Source organism: Athene noctua, chromosome 1, assembly GCF_965140245.1.
Source record: "Athene noctua chromosome 1, bAthNoc1.hap1.1, whole genome shotgun sequence".
NCBI lineage: Eukaryota > Metazoa > Chordata > Aves > Strigiformes > Strigidae > Athene > Athene noctua.
In genome coordinates, this window is record NC_134037.1 from 108,185,218 (window position 1) to 108,193,906 (window position 8,689).

General features: G+C 45.0%; 1 non-coding gene across 1 annotated transcript; it reads left to right on the forward strand.

Moving 5' to 3' along the window:
- The first annotated feature begins 8,100 nt into the window (after positions 1 to 8,100).
- Positions 8,101 to 8,173, forward strand: TRNAT-UGU (transfer RNA threonine (anticodon UGU)). Its single transcript has one exon. It is a non-coding gene; the product is annotated as a tRNA-Thr (tRNA).
- The last annotated feature ends 516 nt before the right edge of the window (positions 8,174 to 8,689 follow it).

The following is an 8,689-nucleotide window of genomic DNA, read 5'->3' on the forward strand; positions in this document are numbered from 1 at the left end:
TTTTTCCATGCTAAGTGTGCAGGCTTATGGAGACAGTGTCAGAAGATGAGCTGATCACTTAAAACCTGGCCTTCAAACCTTTCCAAAATGTGGTTCAGGAAAGCTTTACAGCAACATCTTTGGGAGGAGGTGTCTCTAGCAAATACCAGCATAAGGCTGGGAGCAGAATCAAAGCTTCCCAGAATTCAGAACTGGTCAATTCTCAGATTTCTAATGGAAACCAGATCTAAGGAAAGGATACTCAGCTAGTTTACGATCCTAAAACAAAGCCGTTGCTGGATTTTATGCAGTGAGGCTGAAACATACCTATGTACTAGTTTCTATTTTTGTTCACCTCATAAACTGTAGATATTCATAACCTGGTCAGAGTGTACATAGGACCCTGAGCAGTTTGGCAGCTGAAGACAATAAATCACAGTACACAGAACTGCAGCCACCTGCACAGCCCGTGTTCAAAACCTCAATGGGAACCAAGGGACTCCAGAGAAGGGCTTCAATATGACACAAGTTCACAAGTGGGGAAGTATATAGAAGCCTTCCATCCAACATTTTTTTATTTCAGTTTGTTCTGTGACATATGTTGGTCCAGTCCAGTAACTGGGAAGATGACTCTGTTCTCCCGGGAGAGAAGAGCAGAGCTCCTGAGCCACACACCCACAAAACAGCTGATGAGCTTTTATGTAAGCAGGACTGTGCAAGTATCCAGCCTGACCCTAGAAATAGAGAAGGGTCTTGGTAAATTCCCATTCTTATTTGGTTTCCAGGGGCCACCGACCCTACCTGGGGACTGAAACACTTAGTCCTAGTCCCAGTCACTCCTCCAGAGCACATTTCTGCTTCAGCAGGCTGCTCATTCCAGGGTGGTGAGGACAGGCCTCTGAACGCCTGGAGCTTGGAGCACGACTCTCCCTGGGCACACGAGGAAATTGGGGTGGGATATTCTGAACTAACTGCACAGAATAATAACACACAGACACTTTTGTGACTCTAACCTACAAACCATTGTCTCTAGCAGTAAACACATGGCAAAATCAGAAACAGAGCTGGGAACAAAACTGTATTTTCAGTTCATTTACTTTTCACCAGAAAGGAAAAAAAAAAAATCATCTAGCTCCAGTTATCATGTCTGGCACTTAAGCAATGCTTGGCTTTTCACAGTTTATGTATTATTTATTATACATGCATCTTTCCTCCATCTACCTTAAGAGTGCTCCAGAACAGAGAACAATTTATTCCTCGATTAGCATAGAGACTGTCGGCCCTTGGGACTCAGATGTGTCTCACAGGAAAGGGAATGTGAACGCTTGAGGAAGGTGCCCAGTAGTTGTGACAGGTCTTTTGTCTTTCCCAGTAATTGAAACCCAGAGCTGACCCACACATTTGTGTCTCGCTTGGGTAGCTGCATCCTCAGATGAGCCTTTGCAAAGGCCATGGCTGAGACAACAGCCTCCCATCTATGGCAGTGCTGACCACGCTGGGACACATTCCCATCTCCCTACCTCCCACTGAGTTGCAAAAGGAACTTAGTACCTACAGCTTTACAGCTCTTTGTGATGGTTTCTTCCAAGAAGTTTATTTAATACAAGGATCCTGATACTCATTAAGCAGCTTTGTTCCCTGTGTCTAAAAACAGCAACAGAAAAATGAACCTGTTCATATTTTTTTTCAGAGGCAGTGAGTTTTGAGCCATCCTGTTGTTACATTTTTATTCCATTACAGCCCACTTGAAATCTTCTATTTTTATGCTGCTAATAATAATAAGGCTTTGCATTTATAGAGCATGCTACAAACAAACGTGTCCGCCATCCCTTTGGGAGGCTGGGAGGGAAGTGCTGGACAGCTATGGAAACAGGACACAGGGTTAAGTAGCAGAGTCCATATCAGAGTGAGGATGGAGACTCTGGATATCCCGGTTCCTCTGCCTCACACTCGTTCCTGAATTGTATGTTTTCCAAAGAATTTTAGAAGCTTGCTTGGAAAATGTGATCAGTACATTTTTAGCTTGTATTTCCTCGGAAAAGGGTTCATGTAACCATACTGGTTGCCAACCCTGCTCCCAAGTAACTTTCAAATCTGCGAACCAGTTTCAGCCAAAATTGAGAGGATTAATGGCCTTGAAGATGGTCCTACATTCCTGCACTTGTTGGAAACCAACAACTGAGCAGAGGCCTTCAGGTTAGTGTCTCCAGAGAGGGAGAATGCAGCTGGTCTACACTCTGCTTGGCAGCACAAACACACATACATGTGTATATACACACACAGGCACAAACGGGCACCTTTAGTGACAGAGCGACTGGCCCATGCGCAGCTGTGGGCCAGCTATTTCCTTCCCTGTAGGCTTCTGGAGGGGACACGCGAGGACAAGCAGCTGGGCGATGGCAGCACACAGCTCTCAACATGCCATCTCCATCACTGACACTCGGCCTGGGGCTGCAGGGCACCGCGCAGCCATGCGTCCGTCCGCAGGGAGCTCCGGGCAGGTTCAGCACGGTTCAAGGGGTGAAAAGAGCACCCAGCCAGAGGACAGTGCACGCAGTGAGACGTACGTGTCAGCACTTTCTTCACCCACCTGCTGGATCCCTCCAGTGGCTCCAGCAGGAGAAGCCCCTCTCCCAGAGAGATGAAGTACTGGGTGATTTCTCTGTCCCTCCCTGGCTGGGTTCCGGGACTGTCCCTGTCTTCCAGGAAAAGGCCAGGCATGATAAAGTCCTTTTCTGCACTTTGAAGAACATTATGTCCTTTGGCTAAGATGCAGGCCTCCTAAATGTTTTCAACAAGATCTTTTTGATAGTAACATAAATAGACACAACTTCTTTTTAATCCAGGGCAGGAAAAAAGAAATATTCTTGCTCTTTCTGTTTATGACAGTTACGCAATTGAGATCTTTCACTTGCAGGCAGGTTAGCTTGGAGCAGGTAACACCCTGATTTTTCAAAAATACTAAGTATCACCAGCTACCTTATTATCACAATCAGAAACAGTTTATTATAACAAATAGCTTCAAATCAGATCTGGATTGAAAAAATAACTCTGAAGCAAACAAAATAAGGCTACTCCTTTCTCGTTTCAGGAAGAAAATCATAAAGCATTTGAAGACATCTCTTCTGCTTGGATTCCCCACATTAAGAAAAGTGCATAACATGCATGTTAGCTTCAAGAAAGAAATAAAAGTAACTGTATTGTGTTCCACAACAGGAGAGCACAATGAAACGGAGACAGAACAATTACTTTGGAGTAGGACTTGAGAATGGTGGTGGCTTCTCCATGGAAAAGTACCGATGCTCAAATATGAGTGATGAGCACCACAACACCCATTACATGAGCTGGCCTACAAGCAAACAGAGATGCATGCAATATGATTGTCTTTACATTTCCACTGTGTGCTATGTCATCTTTCTGAAGAAAAAAAAAAACCAACTGAATCTTCATAGACACATCAGTCCCTGACTCCTCTTCAGGCAAGATTTTTTTTTGCATGTGATAATGGATGTTTGTCCAAAAGAAGAGTATTGGGAATACCAAAGTAATTTTGAAAGGTCACTGTATCTGATCAATGTTTGAACCTCTTGCCTATAGAAAGCAGAGTATCAGAGAAGGGAATGGGTGCACACCAGTATCTCGTGCTAGAATGGAGTAGGGATGCAAGAAGCGCACAAGCTCAAACCTGGAAAGAGCCTTCACAGCACCATATCCAGCCTCTGTTACACAAGGTAACTGTCACTGGAAAAATCATAGGAGGTTAATTTTGCTGATTTTTATCTAGTTCTAGTTTGTGTTTTATATCCAATGTTTCAAGGACAAGTGGATCATTCCTTTATAATTTGAAGAACAGTGTTTTTAAAAAGTATTACTTGGGTCAAAACTGCAGAACAACAGGATGTTTCTCCAGGCGTATCTCAATAAAACAGGACTTAAAACTTAACATGCAGAAGGCACGCCTCAACCACATGTTGAGATCGCTCAATGCCTAAAATACCCCATGGATCAGCTCCAAAAGCTACCCAAACTCAGTAGGAAGTGTTCCCCTGATTTTAATAACGTTTTACTCAAAACAACACTTGCATTGTATAAAACAAAGTAATCCATCAGCACTTGCCAATTAAAATTAATACATTAAATTCAGACACGTTTAGGTCTACAGAAGTTCTTTAAAGAAAAAAAAAAAGTACTCAATGTGTCAAACGTAAAATCCCCAGAACATCCTGCTTCATAAAAAGATTGGACCTGTGCTGCAAATCCTTTCTCACAGAGGTTGACAAGGAAAGGCAAGCATGCCAGTTTTGCTGATCTGTATTTCTGCTGAGATAATCTCAGGTGCACTAGGCTGCCCCCAGGACACAGAAAATCAGATGTGAAGAGAAAAGGTAGGCAAGCCATGACCACCTGTTAGGAGGCACACCACATCTGCAGAGAAAACTGTCATTGCTATTTATTTCTTACCACTGCAGCCCAAAGCTGGTAGGTGGTTTGTGCAACAAAGAACTGAATCCTGCAAAACACCAGTAAAACTGAATTCAGCAGGGAACTGGATGGCAAGACAGGCAAAGGAGTTTAGAAAAAGAGAATACTATAGTATAAGAGAATTTCTAGGGATAATTCATGAACCAGCTGTCTGAAGAGTCATTCCTTTGGTTCACTTATCCTTTTAGCATTTGAAAGCAAGATATGGCAATAAGATCATATGGAATATGCATGAGATTAGGTCACTGCTCTGAACAACAAGATGGATGTAAATTCACAGCAACACAGTTGACATCTGCAGACTGACACCAGCTTTACACACAGTTAAACACATAACAGCTAAGTCATTTTTTATTAACAGCCTTGGTCCAGCCTGTAGGCAAAACTGCATCTATTCTTACACTAGCCACTCTATTTTCTAGCTTGATGCCTGTCCTTGGTGTAGAGAAGGTCTAGGATATATCTTTCAAATCCTGCTCCTTCTTAACAGCTTTCCTCAGGAAGGGGAAACTTTTCTGCGTGCTGCTGCCAATAACCTTCAGCATTCCTCCCTACCTTGGGAGTGTCTGTCTTACAAAACTCTTCTATATGAAAGAAAAAGTGTTACACCAGCAAGGTACTTTGCAAAGGGCCTGCCTGTTTGCTTTTATTAGGGCCTTTACTAAACAGCTGCTATTAAACAGCCCTCTACTTTTATCAGCATTAATTCACTGAAGCAGATGAAAAGAATGCGTGTTTGGGAAAGCGTTGATTTAGCAAGGGGAACACACAACACAAGTTTAACCTTACTGCAAATCAGAAAATTTTACAGAGTATATATAAATGTGGATCTTTCATGTTTGGCACATCTTTAAAGGTAAATTGTCCTACAGATATTTTTAAAAACCTGCGTGGTAAATACTCACTTTTCAGCATTTGTAGTTTATTAAAACAGTTTCCTCATCCTTTCACGCAGTACTTAGGTTCCACCTAGTGGCTTTCAACAGCAATAAACAAAAGACTAAATGCTTAAATTTAAAAATCTGTGTGATTAATTGCAGAAATATTCATAGAGTCTTCTTTAGACATACAATTTACCTCGCCATCTCCCTAAAATTTCTCTTGGTCCTCAGAATTTTCCTCCTACAGTTACTCTAGTTTAAACATCTAAAGCAAAAGGGTATTCACCTAAAGCTTATTCCTGTGCAAACGAGACTGAGAGGATCGGCTGGCTAAGAGCATTAGGAACTTGCAGGCAGGAGCTGTGTGATGCTGCTGTGTCCCTCCCCAGCCAGGTCTCAGCAGGGCATCTGGTCCCTGGCAGAACTCCACTGGTACAAACCTGTCAGGCCCAGTGAGATGTGTCTCACTTAACTGCTGACATTTCCAACACCAACTCCCTTCACAGACAACTAAGAAACAAGGACTTCTAAACCATGGTTCAGATGACTTATTTTAGAGATTTACTTACAGGTGAGATTAATTGCATCCTAGAAAGTGTCTCATTTCCATTAGAAAGAGAAGCTAGAGGGCTTCCTGATAGCCTGGTACCTCCAACACACATCTTGAATCCCTAAGACTCTGTCTGCTACACAGCATTTGAAGTGTAGCCCACCTTGCAGTGAGCTCTAAGCAGGCAGTCAAAGGAATCTGGAAAGAGGGCAACCACGGCTGTTACAGACTCTGCACCTACGTTAAAAAACAGTTGTGACAGGTACATACACACATATATATATATATATGCCATCACAGAAAACTGGATTTCAATACTGTTCTGTTCTCAGAATACCTCTCACCCTGCTGCTCAGGTCTGTTAGACTGATGAAGGTAGTTTTGTCTTGTAGCAGGAGAAGAGTAAGACAGTTCTGCTCCTACCTCCTCTGAGGTTATAAAACAAGCTATGCTTATATTTCAGTTCCGTGAAGCATTAGCAGAACACTCACCACAGACATTTTAGCCCTCTTTGGAAGAGCTTTACCAACTCTAAAGAGTCGCTATCTTCAAAGGGAAGAAGAAAAAAGCAACCATCAAAGAAACGTGAAACTTCACGAATTTATCAGCTGCCACATTAGAGGTCAAAAGTAGATATTTTAAAGTAATTTTAGTGTCTTGCATAAACAGCGAGACAGAGTTCACCAAAACTAATCCAGTTTGTCTAGAAAGATCATATCCATTTAAAGAGAAGGTGAAATAAAAAAAAAAAAGTAAAAAAAAAAGGAAGTTGACCTAGTTCATGATTTGTGGAGTGTGGGATGGATGAAAGGTCTTTAACTCCTTAATGCAGCTTTTTCTGTCTATTCTTATTTCAAGGAGCTTTACTTGTGGTCACACGCAGTTTGAGGCTGGCACCCAGCAAATCATTTCTGCTCCAGCGTGCAGCAGAACTGCTCAGATTTATTACTCTGTAGTGGTGGCTCTCAATTTTCTGTCCACTTCTTACCTTTTCACCTTCACCTAAACTTTTGCGGAGGAGGACTGCATGTGACAGACTTGCTCTTTTATGCAAAGGAGAAAATCTTCAATGGTTTCAAGCTTCATTGCTCTATAAAAATGAAAAGAGAAACTAAGGCTACACAATGCCTGTCTTAGCATTGGGTTCATACCCTAGCCAACCTAGACCTGTGGTTTATTTGCAAGACCATTAAACCCATTTTTCTGTAGCAGTTATTTCACAAATCCTGTGAAGACTTACAACATCAAGTTGATTCAACACCAAGATGATTATCTCCACTTAAACTGACTTTTTTTTCCCCACTTTACACAAAACCATATGTCGCACAGCCTTACCTCTCAAAATCTTGAATCAGCTCCCACCATGGGGAGCAACTGCTCCCTCCTCCACAGCATGGAGGACGCTGCTAGACAGCCTGCTGATACTGAAAGAAAAAGGGTTAAGAGTTCCGAAGATTTCAAACAGAGCAACTGTGTAGGTATGTGTCATTATGGAGGAGAATTCGACCTTGGTAACACGGTAACCTTGGAACATACCTAATCTCTAACAAAAGCAGCACAGAAACTCCCAGGGTAAGAAAGCTGTGAAACTCTGCTTTGCAGTTTTATGTGCACGATTTTAGAATGAAGTCAAGATGCGAGTGTATCCTGTAGTAACCTCAGGTAACGCTAACACTAAAATACGCGCCCACGTGTGAATAACGAGCATGCTAATTCGGGGACCTCCCCACATGTTTTATACATGAGATAAAGCGCATGTGCGTGATGGGGGGGGGTGAGAGGTGTAGAAGGAAGTTTGAGAACGCCCATCACCTGCGTGTCGTTACCATAAAAAAAGAAGGCGTGGTGGGGCTGGGAGTGCTGGCTGGTGCTCGGGCCCCTGCTCTGCAGGTTAGAAATAAACCCCCACGCCTGGCCCTGCTATGGGGGTTGGCCCTGCGTGCCCCGGGGAGGGACCCAGGCTGGGGGGGGAGCGCAGCGCAGCGCAGCGCCGGGGCTGGCGGCCCGCCTGGCTGCTCCGGGAGCTCGGTTGGTGTCGCAGCGCCGCGGCCCGGGGCCGAGCGGACGGCGGGCCCACCCGGCGCGTCACGCTCACGCAGGACGAGGTGTGCTGAGCCCCGCGGCGGCGGGCGCCCCTCAGCCCCCCGGCGGCGGCCGGTAGCGGCGGCAGAACGACAGGGGGCGTCGGCAGGCCTGGAACTGATAGGTGGCTCCATAGCTCAGTGGTTAGAGCACTGGTCTTGTAAACCAGGGGTCGCGAGTTCGATCCTCGCTGGGGCCTCTTGAGTTTTCCCCTTTTTTTTTTTTTTTAAACTCCAAGCAGGCAGTTTCGCTCCGCGGAGGCGAGGCGGATTGTTCCCCGGGGGCTGACGTCCACAGCCGCGACAGCAGGGTGTTCCCCTTCGCGGCCCGGAGGGCAGCGATAGGAGACAAACGTAACGTTGGAACTGCAAAATGATGGCATGTGCTTCGGTTCCCTCTTAGGCCAAGGGAGAAGCCTAAGCCAGGCCCTGACTCAGCTTCATAGATACACTTCTCTAGAAAAGAAGATCGGAGGTTTGTTACTGCCCCACTGCCACCGTGGATAATGCAGCCCCTCGGTCCTCATTCTGCTTGGAACGCTCCTCTGGGAGTTAATTTCAGTGCACGGAGGAGCTCTGCTCCTGCCAGGCTGGCAGGGGCTCCACACCCCCCCGCCGCTGCTCTAAAGCCGCGCTGCTCCCGGGTCAGAGAAGAGGCTCAGCCAGGAGAGCCACAGGCAGTAAAACCTGCGCCCAGCAGCCGTGCGCCACGGGGG